Source organism: Pan troglodytes, chromosome 7, assembly GCF_028858775.2.
Source record: "Pan troglodytes isolate AG18354 chromosome 7, NHGRI_mPanTro3-v2.0_pri, whole genome shotgun sequence".
Taxonomy (NCBI): Eukaryota; Metazoa; Chordata; class Mammalia; order Primates; family Hominidae; genus Pan; species Pan troglodytes.
Window position 1 is genome coordinate 119,400,021 of NC_072405.2, and position 16,270 is coordinate 119,416,290.

Below are 16,270 nucleotides of genomic sequence, written 5' to 3' on the forward strand. Positions count from 1 at the left end.
TGATCATTCAAGTACACTAGATCCCTTCTGAAATACCAATTGTCAGAAAACAGAATTTGACACTAGCCACCCACGAGTTTAAAGGACCGCTGCAAGATGCATTTCTACCCAAAACACTTTCTGTCTCTGTCCTGACTCGAGGGCATTTGTCAGGAGATTTCATTAGAGTTGGCTGGAGTTTTATGAAGATAAAAGAGAAAACATTTAGAACTACTCTGTAATGAGCACATCAAATGCTCATTTATTCTGTACAACAATTCTAAGAGGTAGATATTATAGTCCCTGTGTTATGTATGCGGCAACTCTATTCTATTGAATGGAAGTAACTCATCCAAATTACCTAAATTCTGTCAGCTTGTCAGTGGTAAAGACAGGATTCAAATTAGGCTGACTGCAAGCCTACTACCTTTCTGTCACATAATAATGCCAATGGGAGTCAATCTCAAACAGGAAGTCTTCTAGTTCTCAATGTAACAACAGTTCAGTGCATGCCAAGTTTAGAGAACAGACTTTTAGGCACCATGAAATCAAATGAGATAACATTAAAAGTTTATTTCTGATTATTTCAGGAGAATTTTAAAGATCAGAACTCATAATAGATCAAAAACAATAACGTTGCCATGATGCCATAGAATGTTGGTTTGGTAGCCATGAGTGCTAAATCTAATTGTCTTTTTTATTGTAGTCTTGGAAACTGTTTGTAAAACTCTCTGTGACATAGGTTCAAATTCTCTGTTTTCCAGAGAATGTTTTTCTCCCAGTCCATTTCAAGATGCAACAGATGCTCCTTCTAAATGATTCATTACTCGAAACTTAGAGAATGCCTTTCAGGAAGTCAGTTTCTTTACTCTCTCTTGCTGAGCATCAGTTGACACATTTTTTAAATTTAATTTGGTGGAAATTTTTTTTAACAGCCCTATTGATGTACAATTGATATATAAAAATTGTACATAATGTATACAATTTCATTAGTGTGAATATATGCATATATCTAATACATTTTATGTGGCGAGTTTTGGCTTTTTTTCCACTTTTCTCAAGAGAGTGAAAGGTCAGAATGTTGTGCAGCACTCTGTCATCATTCATGCACAATACATCCACTGGTCATTCCTAAGCATTCATCTTCTGAGGTAGTGTTCATAAAATATCTACACAATTACCCCACAGCAAAACAAGTCTTAGTCTGTTTTTCATGTTAAAACAGCTAAAACCCAAATCATAAAGTTTCCAATATTGATAACTTTAAAGTTTCCATTACAGATATCTCCACAGGGTTTCTCTAGTTGTTTCCAGAATGCATAATCTTTGTGTTTTTGCATCAGAAGTTCTGTTGACTAGGACTATTGTAGGCCAGTTCTTCACATTTTCTTCCTTAAAATCTTAGACATGTTGCAAGTTGGTATTAAGGCAATTCAAAGTGAATGAATGGATGCCTAGATAGCTTCAGGGAGGCATTAAAACAAACAAAGGATGACTGTAATCCCAGCATTTTGGGAGGCTGAAGCAGGCAGATCATGAGGTCAGGAGTTTGAGACCAGCCTAGCCAATATAGTGAAACCCCACCTCTACTAAAAATAGAAAAATTAGCCAGGCGTGGCTGTAGTCCCAGCTACTCGGGAGGCTGAGGCAGAAGACTCGCTTGAACCTGGAGAGGCGGAGGTTGCAGTGAGCTGAGATCACACCACTGCACTCCAGCCTGGGCAACAGAGCGAGACTACATCTCGAAAAAACAAAACAAAACAAAACCAGAAACACAAAGGATGCGCTATTGCTTAACAGGAATTCAATTACATGAAGGGTAACTGAAATATCTTTAAATAATAATGAAAATAATAATATGAGGTGCAATTACTGAAATACTATGTGTTTAATATACCAAGAGGATAGCATTTATCTCACTTGATCCTTTTAAAATTTTGGTAATATTATTATTCCCATCTTACAATTGAATAAAATGAGACTTGGGAAATTCAGTAATTTAACTAAGTTTCCACATCTAATAAGTGATAAAAGCAACATGTAATTCTAAGTCTGTCTGACTCCTAGGCTCAGGCTCTTAACCACTTAACCACACTACCTTTCTAAAACTTTAGTGTGTGTGTGTTTGCTACCCTGTGAATACCATATTTACATTGCGTGTCCCTTAAAAAACAATTAGGATATCTTGAAAAGGAAAATTTGGCAAAGCTGGAGATTATTTGGTGAATGAGGTACTAAAACCATTTCTACTACAATCAGGAGTTGTACACATTAAAGAAAGCAAAATAATTTGAATTTTTCCTTTATATAAGCTCTCATTCTTGCCACTATTTTGTCTTTCTATCAGAACCAAGCTAGAATGCATTTAAAAATAGTGCTGCCATAATATATACAACATTCATTTCACAAACATTTTCTAAGCATTTACAATGTGCTAGGTCCAGTATTAGGCCCTGGGGATACATGCATGCAGCCTACACAGTCCTCCTAAGGAAACAAACTGTTATGTATATTTAGGGCTTGTTCTAAGTGCTAGGTATTTATATTAGTCCATTCTCACACTGCTATCAGGAAATGCCTGAGACTGGGTAATTTATAAAGAAAAGAGGTTTAACTGACTCACAGTTCCGCATGGCTGTTGAGGCCTCAGGAAACTTACAATCAAGGCAGAAGGCAAAGGGGAAGCAAGGCACCTTCTTCACAAGGCAGCAGGAGAGACCTAGAGAATAGCACTCACAAAGGCCCCGAAGCACTTGGCGCTTCCCAGGAACAGCAGAAGCCAATGAGGTTGAATTTCACTGAACAGCCAGGGACCATGAAGGGATGAGAACCAGGAAACAGGGCGTACACGCCTGGCGCGGTGGCTTACGCCTGTAATCCCAGCACTTTGGGAGGCCGAGGCGGGCGGATCACGAGGTCAGGAAATCGAGACCATCCTGGCTAACACGGTGAAACCCCGTCTCTACTAAAAAAAATATAAAAATTAGCCAGGCGTGGTGGCGGGCGCCTGTAGTCCCAGCTACGCGGCAGGCTGAGGCAGGAGAATGGCGGGAACCCGGGAGGCGGAGCTTGCAGTGAGCGGAGATGCGCCATTGCGCTCCAGCCCGGGCGACAGAGCGAGACTCCATCTCAAAAAAAAAAAAGAAAAAAGAAAAAGAAACAGGGGGTACATACCCCCTGGAGTCTTAGGGCCATAGTAAGGACTTTGGACTGTCTTCTGAATGGGTTGGGAGATGATTGGAGATTTCTGAGAGGAGGAGTGACATGATCAGACTTAAGTAACTAAGGATCATTCGCTCCTGAATGAAGAGACTTCAAACAGTGTTAATCCGATTGTTTATATTGGGTAGCCCACTGTCAGGGATTACTAAGTGATTAAATGCTTTTTCACCTCTGTCCTTCCTCCCTTCTCTCTCCCCCTTTATAATGTCTCTCTATATAGAGTCAGCCTAGAACGGCTGCCTTTGCAGCTTTGTTCCAGAATCTGACAGGGACCAGAAAAGGCACTGCAGATGAAGCTGGCAGGTTCTAGACTGATCACACTCTCAGGAATTAGGGTAAAGGTGTCCTCTGCAATCCCCTCTACAATGTACAGGCAGTTTTCTAAAGGTAGGGACTCAGGACAAGAGTTTCCTTCAGAAGAACGTGCTACACACTTATGTCCCTGGGAGGAGTATGGTGTCACTCAGGAATATGAATGCATCAGTGAGTTGGGGGGTGGGGGGGTTGTGTCACACAAACAGTGAAAAAAAGCATCCCACTCTTGGCTGGGAAATAAAGGAGGATTAGTAAAGCTGCTTTTCAGGGGAGCTCAGGTCTAGCTGAGGTATGCAGGGGGATTTCTAAACATCTAGCTAAGTGGAGGAAGTCTAGTAGTGTGAGACAAAGTTATGAATAATCAAAGCCACAATGTGTTTTGCCCTGAATTTTCTCTAAGGTCATGATACCCTTAGGGTCAGGGAGCTGGGAACCCTGAAGTTACTTTGAGCATGGGAAAGGTCTACCAAGAAAGGATTTTTACTTGTGCCTACAAGCTTGGAAGTACATTCATGTATATATATTTTTAAACCAAATACAACCGTTATTGTTTGCTTACAGATACAATTCAACCATAATATCAAATAGGGCTATTTTTTGTTGTTAGGTTCTTTGGTTTGGTTGGTTGATTGGGTTGGTTTGTTTGTTCATTTGTTTGTTTTTACTGCTTTTGTACTTTCCTAGGTTCTTAAAGCATGCAGCCCCTGAGGTTTCTACAAGGATCCCTGTCATTTCTAGTGGGGATTTCATGTTGTCAACCCTGCTACATGTTAGAATCAACTGTGGAAATATTTTTAAAATATTGATGCCCCAACTTCATCTCTAAAGGTTCTAATTTAATTGATCATGGGTGGACCCACAGCTTTAGATGATTTTTTTAAGGCTTGCCAAGTCATTCTGAAGTTCTGCCAGCTTAAGAATTAACATACCAAATAAACATGTCAACCAGGTGTCAGGCAGATAATTTCTGGATTTTGGCTTTCTTATTGAATTCTAATTAAATTAGTGTTTACACAGTTCTTTGTAATTTTCCAGTAAAGTCATTCATAACTTTTTTCTCCCTAGGGTACTCGAAAAATGCTGGTTATTTCTCAAATGGAGGAAAATAGGATATTAAAATTTCAAACTGCAAAATTAAGCCCATAAGTTTATGGCTTGTTTATGCCTTGAGACAATAATATTTCTATTTCCTTTTGTCCTCATTCACTTCTAAGGCTTAAAACCTAACTATCTGCATCGTAGCAGTATTTGAGGCTCTAAACAAAGTGACTTGTAGGATCTATTTTGTTGTTTTATCATTAAAAATGAAGAACATCAGAATAAACAGGAAAATAATGATCAAGGAACAAATGTATGTACATCAATTGATGATGGATAGATGCTGTTGGCTGGGGTAGTGCCTGAGAGAAGAAGAGTGACAGATGGCATGTGTTGATGTACACAGAGCATGAGGACTGAGGACATTTTTTTTTCCTTCCAATTAGCCATGCCTTCCTTAAAGGAGGGAAGGTCTGAGAAACCAGGTCCGATGCTGCTTTGGAAAACTCTACCGTCATTTGACAGCTTGGCAGCATGAGTAAATTATTCACAACTTGCCCCCATGCTGTGATGTGGCTTGCCTCAGACCATTATACATCTTCCTCTGACTAAATGCCTTCTATACTTCTATACTCTGAGGAATAATTAAGAATGTCCTTTGAAACAAATAATCTTGATGTTCCTGTGATAGGAGTCTTTAGGTCATCCAAGGATCTGTGTATTAATCAAACCAAAAGAAACCTGTAGAAATCATAACATTCATAATAGCTCACATTTATTGAACACACTATGTGTCAGGCTTTTCGGTGAGCCTTTAATATGCATTATCTCATTTAATTCTCACAACAACCTAGGATGTAGGTGTGACTTTAAGACCCATTTCAAGATTAAACAGAGTAAGTTTTCTAAGATCTGTCACCATGTGGTGACACTGGTAGGCATCCCAGTGTGTGTAGCCTAGTGCTAGACAGGTTTCAAAGTTGGAGAATTTATGTTAATTCTCTTGCATTTAGAAACTCATATCAAAAGAATGTTTCTCCCGCCAAGGTTATATAGGTCACTGAGGCAAGAAATTTCCTGGACTCCTGTCAATCAACCAGAAAACTAAGGCACTGGTTCTCAACTTTGCTATATGTAAGGCTTACCTGTGAAGCTTTAAAAAATAAGAGTCTGTGGTCTCAACCTCAGAGATTCTGATTTAACTAATGTAAACTGGGGCTCAGGTATGAAGATTTTTAAACGTTCTCCAGGCAGGACAGCTACAAGATTTGTAGGGTCCATTGACAAAACATGCAGTTCTTATTTTAAAATTTTAAGAGCGTTAAGATGGTAACAGCAGACTATTAAACTAAGTGCAGGGCCCTTCTTTGAATGAGGCCCTGTAGGATTGCACAGACCACATACCCATGAAGTTGGCCTTACCCCACGTGATGCCAATATGCTGAAACTTTGAAAACCATTGGACCAAAGGGTTCCCTTGGCCAAGCCCCACTCCTGTAGCTTGGTTGGCTCTTCATCATCATCACTGTCGTCACATGTATTAAGCTGTTTGCAAGCATCACATAATCCTCACAATGACATTGTGAAGAAAGAATGGCAGGTACATCCCAGTTTTTCAGATGAGGAAACGAAGGCTCTGCTAAATTTAGTATTGTGCCTGGAGTCCCTGAGGAGTCAGTGCCCCTGCTTACATGGAGCCCAGGCCACACAGATTCTGGATCCCATACTCCTTTTTTTTCTTTCTCGAGACAGGGTCTCACTCTGTCACCCAGGCTGGAGTGCAGTGGCACGATCTCTGCTCACTACAACCTCTGCCTCCCGGGTTCAAGCAATTCTCCTGCCTCAGCCTCCTGAGTAGCTGGAATTACAAGTGCCCACAACCATGCCCAGCTAATTTTTGTATTTTTTGGTAGAGAAGCGGTTTCACCCTGTTGGCCAGGCTGGTCTGGAACTCCTGATCTTAAGTGATCTGCCTGCCTCAGCCTCCCAAAGCGTTAGTATTACAGGCGTGAGCCACTGTGTAAAGCCGTGGATCCTGTACTCTTAATCATTACCTGACACTGCAGCATCTTGAATAAGTGGTTCTTTGTGTAATAATTATCTGTGTGACCCCCCCAGATCCCAAATTTTGAAAAAAAAAAAAAAAAGATACTCGAATGGAAACAGATTCATGTCTAAAAGTTTATAACATGTAATTGATTTCCTTTACACCTGAATGTGCCATTGTTTGCTGTTTTTTTATGTTTTAATTTTGCCATTATATTGCATATACACTGGCTGGAATATACATAGACATGCATATACATAGGCAAAAATATAATTTGTATGAAATCTGACTTGTAAACTCAGAAAGGGATTTACAAGTCCCCAAATCTAAATCTTCTCCAGCTTTCCTAACTTCAAAATCCTCTCTGAGGTGAATGGCAGGTAGGAGGTGTGCAGGGTCACTCTGTGACTGAGGGAGAAGACAGATTTTTTACTTTGAGGAGTCATAAATAGCTTTGCTCACTGATTTGGTATACTGCACTCTAAAAATAAAAAGAAGATTCTGAGAATAAGCAGGTGCTCACCCCAGGGATCAATACATTTAATTTAGTCCTCAGGGAGAGTTTTTAGTGTGGCTCTATTTTGTCACACTTAAACATATTTGTTAAGAGGAGCTCAGTTCCTCAAGCTCCCTCTCAAATAAAAAAATCATATACCTCCCTCCCCACTTTCCACCCTACACTGTGTTGTGTCACTGCTGTATCTTATTATAGCCATTATCTCACCGTCCTGCAATCATTTGTTATATGAAGACTTGCCTTAGACCATGAACTCCAGAATGCAAGAACTGAGTTCTATTCATTTTGTGTATCTTTGGCTTTTTACACAGTATCTGACACATACTTGGCTTTCAATGTTTACTAAGTGAATGAATGCAAGCACACATAAATGACTATCTTTCAGAGTTCATTATGAAATTCATCCATTCCACTGCAATATGAAAATGCTTCAAAGCATTTTATTCTTTCCTCCCTTTTAGTGACTTACTTCTGCAACTACTTTCTATCATTTTTGACATCATTTCACTCATTTTTATTTATGTCCCTCTGCAGATTCAAACGAACTCCTTATTTTTGCAGTCGTCATTTGTATTTTATGGAAATTCCTCAAAGGATCTGCTTGTACAGCTTCAGAGTTGTCTTGGGAACTACTATTTATCCTGGCTTTCAGAAGGATTTTGATTCTTAGCACAAGGCTGTGTCACTGGAAAGTACAAATTCATTATTATCCAGGCTCTTGACTGGGGACTAGAATTATTAGGTTAGCTTTATCTCACCTTTCCAATTTTTCTCTTTCCCTAGTTAAATTATCTCATATTTTCTATCTCTTATACTTTCCATTATAATTCCTAAAGCATAGACTATCACATGAAGCAGAAATTTGAATACACCCTCATGATCAATCACATGGCATTTTCTTTTTTTTTCAGTTCTTTGCCTTCTACTTTTTTTTTTATTATACTTTAAGTTTTAGGGTACATGTGCACAACGTGCAGGTTTCTTACATATGTATACATGTACCATGTTGGTGTGCTGCACCCATTAACTGGTCATTTAGCATTAGGTTTATCTCCTAATGCTATCCCTCCCCCCTCCCCCCACCCCACAACAGGCCCCGGTGTGTGATGTTCCCCTTCCTGTGTCCATGTGTTCTCATTGTTCAATTCCCACCTATGAGTGAGAACATGCGGTGTTTGGTTTTTTGTCCTTGCGATAGTTTGCTGAGAATGATGGTTTCCAGCTTCATCCATGTCCCTACAAAGGACATGAACTCATCCTTTTTTATGGCTGCATAGTATTCCATGGTGTATATGTGCCACATTTTCTTAATCCAGTCTATCATTGTTGGACATTTGGGTTGGTTCCAAGTCTTTGCTATTGTGAATGGTGCCGCAATAAACATACGTGTGCATGTGTCTCTATGGCAGCAATCACATGGCATTTTCATTGTAGGCTGGTTATTCATTAGCTTAGCCAAGCCCACATTTTGCTAAAAGATTTGCAGATTTAAGATAATATCTAGTATTTGTTATCTAGTTTTCTCAGCATTTTTCAGTCTGTGAGTATTGCCTAACAGAGAGTCAAGTGTCCAAACTTAGTCTTTACTCCAGTGGTCATTGATACATAAAGCCCTGGGTTATGGATAAAGCTTCTTACCCCCAGAGCAACACTAGGTTCCATGTCTATGTTTATTTGCTTCTGTGATTTTAACATTTCCTTCTCATTTTCTGGTCCTTCAAGATTTTCTATACTTTCTTGTGAACTTAACACACATTTTCAAAGTGTCTTGCTGTGGCAGAGACAGCTAAAGGGTACCTTAGCCCACAATACTGCTCAAAGTGGAAGCCCCCACTTTGTGGTTTTAATTATGACCAGGATGCTGGTTTTAATTCTTTCCTACCCCCACCCCCATGCCTTCTCTTTGTTTCTTTGGAAGATTCCTATTTATCCTTCAAAACCCAGTTTAGAAACCCTCAGCTGGGTTAGACATGAATCTGTTTCCATTCGTAGTATCCTTCTTTTTTTTTTTTTTTTAATTTGGGAACTGGGGTGGTGGTGGTCAAAGAAGAACACAGTGGTTCACAAGAAAGAACCACTTATTCAAGATGCTGCAGTGTCAGGCAGTGATTAAGAGTACAGGATCCATGGCTTTACACAGTGGCTCATGCCTATAATCCCAGCAGTTTGGGAAGCCGAGGTGAGTGGATCACTTGAGGTCAGGAGTTCAAGACCAGCCTGGCCAGCATAGCAAAACCCCATCTCATCTAAAAATACAAAAATTAGCCAGGCCTGGTGGCATGCACCCGTAGTCCTAGCTACTCCAGGGGCTGAGGCAGGAGAGTTGCTTGAACCCGGAAGGCAGAGGTTGCAGTGAGCTGAGATCGTGCCACTGCACTCCAGTCTGAGCAACAGAGCATGACTCTCTCAAAAAAGAAGAAAGAAAGAAAGAAAGAAAGAAAGAAAGAAAGAAAGAAAGAAAGAAAGAAAGAAAGAAAAGAGACCACCTCATATTGAAGGCTTTCTATATAGAGAATAACTTCTTCCTGTGTATGCTATTTCTGTAATTGCACAAAATTCCCTTTTTTCACTTAGCATGTCATATTGTAGTCTGTTCACATGCCTGTTTTAATCACTAAAGTATAAGTTCCTTGAAGGCAGAAGCTAAATCTTACCCATCTTTTTATCACAAGTTCCTAGTACGGTACCTAGCAGACAACCAGCAGTACCAATCTTTTTGGCACCAGGGATCGGTTTCGTAGAAGACAATTTTTCTACAGATGGTGAGGGGATGGTTTCAGGAGAAACTGTTCCACCTCAGATCATCAAGGCATTAGTTAGATTCTCATAAGGAGCGCATAATCTAGGTCCCTTGCACGTGCAGTTCACAATAGGGTTCGTGCTCCTATGAGGATCTAATGCTGCCACTGATCTGACAAGAGGCAGAGCTCAGGTGGTAATGCTTGTTCACCCTCCGCTCACTTCCTGCTGTGAGGCCTGGTTCCTAACAGGCCACGGACTGATATCGGTCCATGGCCCAGGAGTTGGGGACCCCTGCAATAAAGAATAAAATTTATCTTAGAAAGATTTTAAGTCTTGTTGCTTCCTTTTTTTTTTTTTTTTTTTTGAGACAGAGTCTCACTCTGTCACCCAGGCTGTAGTGCAATGGTGCGATCTTAGCTCACTGCAACCTCCACCACCCAGGTTCAAGCGATTCTCCTGCCTCAGCCTCCCGAGTAGCTGAGATTACAGGCATGTGCCACCACGCCCAGCTAATTTTGTATTTTTAGTACAGACGATGTTTCACCATGTTGGTCAGGCTGGTCTCGAACTCCTGACCTCAGGTGATCCGCCTGCCTCAGCCTCCCAAAGTGGTGGGATTACAGGTGTAAGCCACTGCACCCAGCCAGTCTTGTTGCTTTCTTAATGTACATTGCAACAAAACAGATTGCCCCTTCTACTGCTGACTCGGTAAACTATACTAGGCATACAGTGGACAGATCTTCACTGTGGCTGTTGTTCAAAGAACAGGGCAGCTCTTTATATAACCCCACTCCAGTGCTTAGAATACCACAGATGGGCCCAAGAACAGTTAATAGAATCAAGTAATTCTGCTTAGTCCTCTATTTTACACACCCCCCACACCCACACACCCCTCCCCACACACATATACACATCACAGTATAACAACTTTTGATGTTAAATTTCCAAATGACTGTAGAAAAATTATTCTGTAGAAGATAGGTAGATGACAAGGCCCTTCTACTACAGTCCAAGATTTCTATGATAAGAGAATTTCATGGCACTATGGAGCACATGGGAGGAACCCTTCACCTATCCTTTATAGGGTGAGGTTAATTTTTCTGGAGAAGTGAAGCTCATACTGAACCCTGAATAAGATGCCATCCAGATGGATGCAGCTGACCTTAACATTCTGATACATTTTTAAATTCAGCTTCATAGAATAGCCCTCAACATACCTCTAGAAACCGTAACTGTCAGGACACCAAAGCTTTAAGAACAGTAGAAGTATACCTCATCACAATAATAACATATTTTAGCTGGTCCAACAGAAAGTCAGGAAAATATTATCTACCACTGATTTAGAACTTATGTTCGGTTTGTCCATAGACACTGGTTATTAACCCCTAATCCTCAGATTTCACATCGTTGCTCCCAGACCCCCAATCTCTCCTGGCTCAGATTTATCTTCATAAGAATTAGAGTCCAGATCACGGTACCCCGTCTTCCAATCTTAGAATAACATTTTTGTTTTACTACTGCCCTCTTGATGCTTTAAACTTGTGAGAACCTGCCCCATTATGTGATTGAGATTGAATACTAGCCTTTTATATTTTTTATTTTCATGGGTACATAGTAGGTGTGTATATTTATAGTTTACATAAGATATTTTGATACAGGCATGCAATGTGTAATAATCACATCAGGTAAATAGACTATCCGTCACCTCAAGAATTTATCCTTTGTGTTTCAAAAAATCCAGTTCTATTCTTTTTACTTAAAATTATTTCTTACTATAGTCACTGTTACATGAATACTAGCCTTTTAATGATTTATGCTATGTACATCAAATCACATGCATATCCTAGAATACATACAGCTAGCTATATTGCCTTACTTGCCTTTTCTATCCAGGGCAAATAGCATCTGTTTATAGCCTAGGACAGTGGTCCTCAAACTTTACTGTGCGTCAGAATTACCAGAAAGACATAACTTGCTAGGCCCTATCTCCAAAGCTGCTGATTGAGTAGATTTGGGATGGATCCCAAGAATTGCATTTCTAACAAGTTCTCACATGACTCAGATGCTGTTGTTCAGGGAACCAAACTTTGGGACTCACTGGTCTAAGAATTAAAGGAAGAGGCTATTATTTCTCAAACTAATATATGTTACCCTCTGGGGAGCCAAAACATAGTCTCAAGGGCCTGAGAGTTGTTTATAAAATTTTTAACTTTTGTGTATCTATTTTCATAATAATCTGAACAAAATTAATACAAACTTATTTTAAAACATCTAGATAAGCATCATATTGCTGACTATTGTAATATAATTTCAGTGCCCATGTTTGCATTTATGATTATAATTTCATTGATGCCAAGTAGTACTACTTTAATTGTTGATAATAAACTAGCTAATGAGATAAGAACAGAGGTAGACTAATTACATAAATGATGTATTCATACTCAGTGAAAACTCACTGTAATTATGAATGCTATCTGAATAAAGATTTGGTAGTAATTTGAATAGAGAAACATATTAGAGAAAAAGGATTGGCACAACTGAGCCAGTGCACAAGAAAGCAATGGCATGTCCAATTCAAAAGAACCCATGTGGTAGCAGTCAGTGCTAGATTCCCTAAGTGAATGATGCTTTATTTTCAGAAAAATGTTAGGTATCAAGTAAACTCAATATTATTATTAAATGTATTGGAGTATTGTTTGAATGCAAATAAATGATTGAATATATCACTTTTCTTTGAAATATTTTAGCATAATTTAGGAACTGTCACTTAGTGTTAGCAGGCTTATCATAATCTTATCAGTCAGCCTCCTGGATAAACTGGAGGCGAGCCTTCATGGAAAAAAGCTAGCTCTAAACTCCTAATTATTTTAATAACAAGAATCTTACTATTTAATATTGAATTCAAACAGACGGGAAATTTAATTTTTAAAATTCTATCTATCTGGTGACAAAAACTAAGGAAAGGGAGTGGATTTTTTAAAAGACAAAAGGAAAATGTAAATCACAAATAGGTAAAAATGGAAAATAAGAGAAATGGAAGAGTGAGAAAATGACAAAAAAAAAAGACAGAAGGATCATGAAACAGAAAAATGTAAGTCAGTGGAAATGTGCTTGGGAATAAATAATATATCTCCAAAAAGGTCAAATACATATATTATGCCTCATATTTGATGAGAATATAAAAATCTAATTATTATGACAAGGTTTGTACAAGAAACTCATGAATCTTTTTCTTTCTGCTATGCTAAAATTACTAAAGTCAATATAAACTTTGTTCAAACAAGTCTAAAAAGCAACATGTCAGTTTCCATACTGAATAAACAAATGACTTTAGTTTAAAGGAACAGATATACCAATTAATAAATGTTTTTGAGTCTTTTGTATGTCTCAGGCACACTGCCAGGCATCAGGCATACAATGGTAAAAAATTACATATAATCATCATTTTCACGGAGTTCACAGCATTGAAGAGGCTACAGGCAACAATGGACCAAAAAGTTATAATACACTGGCAATCACTTGGGTGGAAGAAACTCAAAACTACAGAAATATTGGTAGGGATACCAGTCCAGATTTAGAGGGTCAGAAGTGCTTACATTAGGAAACTGGGAAGAAAAGGATTAACAGCAGGTTTATAATCTATTTCTTCCTCCAGGAGAAGGAAGAGATTGCCAAGAATCAACCTCTAGGAAGAGATGCCACAGTCAAACCCTTTGTAATCACACTAATGATAGAGCTGATAGTATTTTCTAGGGGGAGAGTCCTTTCTATGAGATGTCCTAACTGTGGTCTATCTAGGTTGCTTATTATAACTAAAGCTGGAATTTATGAGTTTATGAAACATAGCTCACTAGGAAATGTCATGTAAACTGTCGAATAAAAGAGATATTCCATTACTGAATTGACTCCCTTTATGTAAGTAATATCACTGAAGCTTCATTTAGGTCCTCATGTGTTCTAATACACATCCTAGTATGGGAAGAACAGACCTGGGTGACTTTGTTGACATGCTCAGACTTCTCCATGTTTCACTTGAGTGTTGTGATTTCCCATATGCCCAGAATTTGACAATTCAACCTTCCATGTTATCTCAGAAATGACCAGCTATGACTTGAGAAGTAAGTAGAAGTTAGCCAGATAAAATCATAGAAAGGAGTGGGGACGGAGATGGGCAAAGAGTGAAAGAAAACTGAGTTTATGGCAGAGTAAACATCTGTGAAGGAGCACATTTAGGAAAGGTGAACAAGGTTTAGCTAGAGCAAAGAGTGAAAGCTGCAGCAAGCAGAAGCCAACTAGCAGAAGGCCTGTGGGCCATGGAAGGGGTTTGTAATTCATTCCCAAGCAATGCGACCCAATTGAAGTGGTTTAAAAACATAAATTATAGGATATGGCTTGATTTTAGGAAGAGTACTCCATCTATAGTTTAGAGAATGCATTAGAGAAAGGCAAGAAGTCAAGATAGGAAGCTATTAAAAGAATAATATTGTATCTAGACTAAGTACTGCAATTGAAAGATGAATATTTTCATTCCAAAGAGTTTATCTAACATAAATGCATACAATGTATGCCAAAGGAAATGGACAAGAGTTATTTTAGAAGTATTATTTACAATAGCCAAAAACTGGAAACAACCTAAATATTCATCAACAATAAAATGGATAAATACATTGTGGAAAATCATACAATGCAATATACAGCAATGAAAATGAACAAACTGCTGCTACACAACAACAATAGGAATGCTTCTCACAAATGTAATATTGAGCTAAACAGGTCAAACACAATGCATCCTCTATGATTTTATTTACATAAAATTCAAAAGCAGGTAAAATTAATCCATAGTATTAGAAACTGGGGCTGGGCGCAGTGGCTCACACCTGTAATCCCAGCACTTTGGGAGGCCAAGACGGGCAGATCATGTGGCCAGGAGATCGAGACCATCCTGGCTAACAGGGTGAAACCCCACCTCTACTAAAAATACAAAAAATTAGCCAGGCGTGGTGGCGGGCACCTGTAGTCCCAGCTACTCAGGAGGCTGAGGTAGGAGAATGGCATGAACCGGGGAGGTGGAGCTTGCAGTGAGCCGAGATTGCACCACTGCACTCCAGCCTGGGCGACAGAGAGAGACTCCCTCTCAAAAATAAAAAATAAAAAATAAAAAAAAGAAAACAACAAAAAAAAGAAATTGGACCAGTGGTCCTTTTGAAGGTTGAGTGGTATCTGAGGAAGGAGTGGGGCTAAGGGATTCCTAGGGCACTGGTAAAATTCTGTTTCTTGATGTGGGTGATGGTATCACTAGTATTCACTTTGCAGTAAGCCAATAAGCTGTATGCTTATTATTTTTTTTGCACACCTCTGTGTATATTTCAATATCAAAGTTAGTTAAAACAAAAGCAAAACAAAAACATAGACCATTAAGCTAAGATTTATTGTTCTAGAAGAGAGAATATAAAGAACCCAGTAAGAAAAGAGTGTCAAATTTTGGGATTTTTGTTCCAAAATGTCTTGAAAGTAGTGACTTTCCAGTGCAAGAACCAGGCATTTGAAAGACATAATAGTTTTATGCTACTTGGTTTTTCTGTGGGAAGTTTCTGGTGGACTTAGGGGGAATTCAAAAAGCTTGGCTTTATTGATTAAAGGCAAAGATTGGAAAACTCAAAACATACAGCAGAGAAGAATGAGTGATGGCACAAGAATATCTTTCTTAACACCCAGATAGGTGGTTAAAACCCATTATGGGCTATGGAGAAAGAGGACAAGAACTTAAAAAGAAAAGCAAAAGAGAGATATGAATGTGGAGCACCTGAGAAAACTTCTGCCACACTTTCCTACTCTATTTTAATCCCAGGTGGCAGATCAGTTTAGAGGGATCCTAGGGTGGAGAGGATATAGCCTTTCTTTCCAAAGTTTAGCCCTAAGAGAAGCCTTGCATTCAAACAACACCAGAGAGTGGATGAGCAATGGGTGTGGACCTGATACGTTCCCTCCAAGTCTCCTTCAGATCTAAAGCTACATGGGAGACCTCGCTCAGGTCTCCAAGAGAGGCAAAGAAATTAACAGTAGGCCAAAAGAAAGCTCATGCCTGAGGTAAGGCTAATACATACCATGGTATCCAGCTAACTAAAGGCGGTGGTAGAAATGACACTGTCAGCAGATGCAGCAGTACGAGATGTGAAGCCTCAGGACCTGCTAGCACAAGGCACCCATCAGTACAGACAAGCAAGGTCAGAAGATGATCTTGGATCTTCATGTCACCCACTTCATGATGTTACATAGGGCAGAATCTCCCCTAATTCCAGACACCTCTCAAGGAGATAAGGGGAAGAAAGGGGAGGAGGGAGGCTACAGAGCCTGAGCTCTAAACTGGCAGTGACTGAGTTTCCTTAGCTTAGCAAAATGATGTTTTTCAC

General features: G+C 39.3%; 1 long non-coding RNA gene across 1 annotated transcript in view; it reads right to left on the bottom strand.

Annotated features, from left to right (window-relative positions):
• The window catches only part of LOC134810903 (uncharacterized), a 139,511-nt gene that overhangs the window by 103,815 nt on the left and 19,426 nt on the right, over positions 1-16,270 (bottom strand). The window lies entirely within an intron of this gene.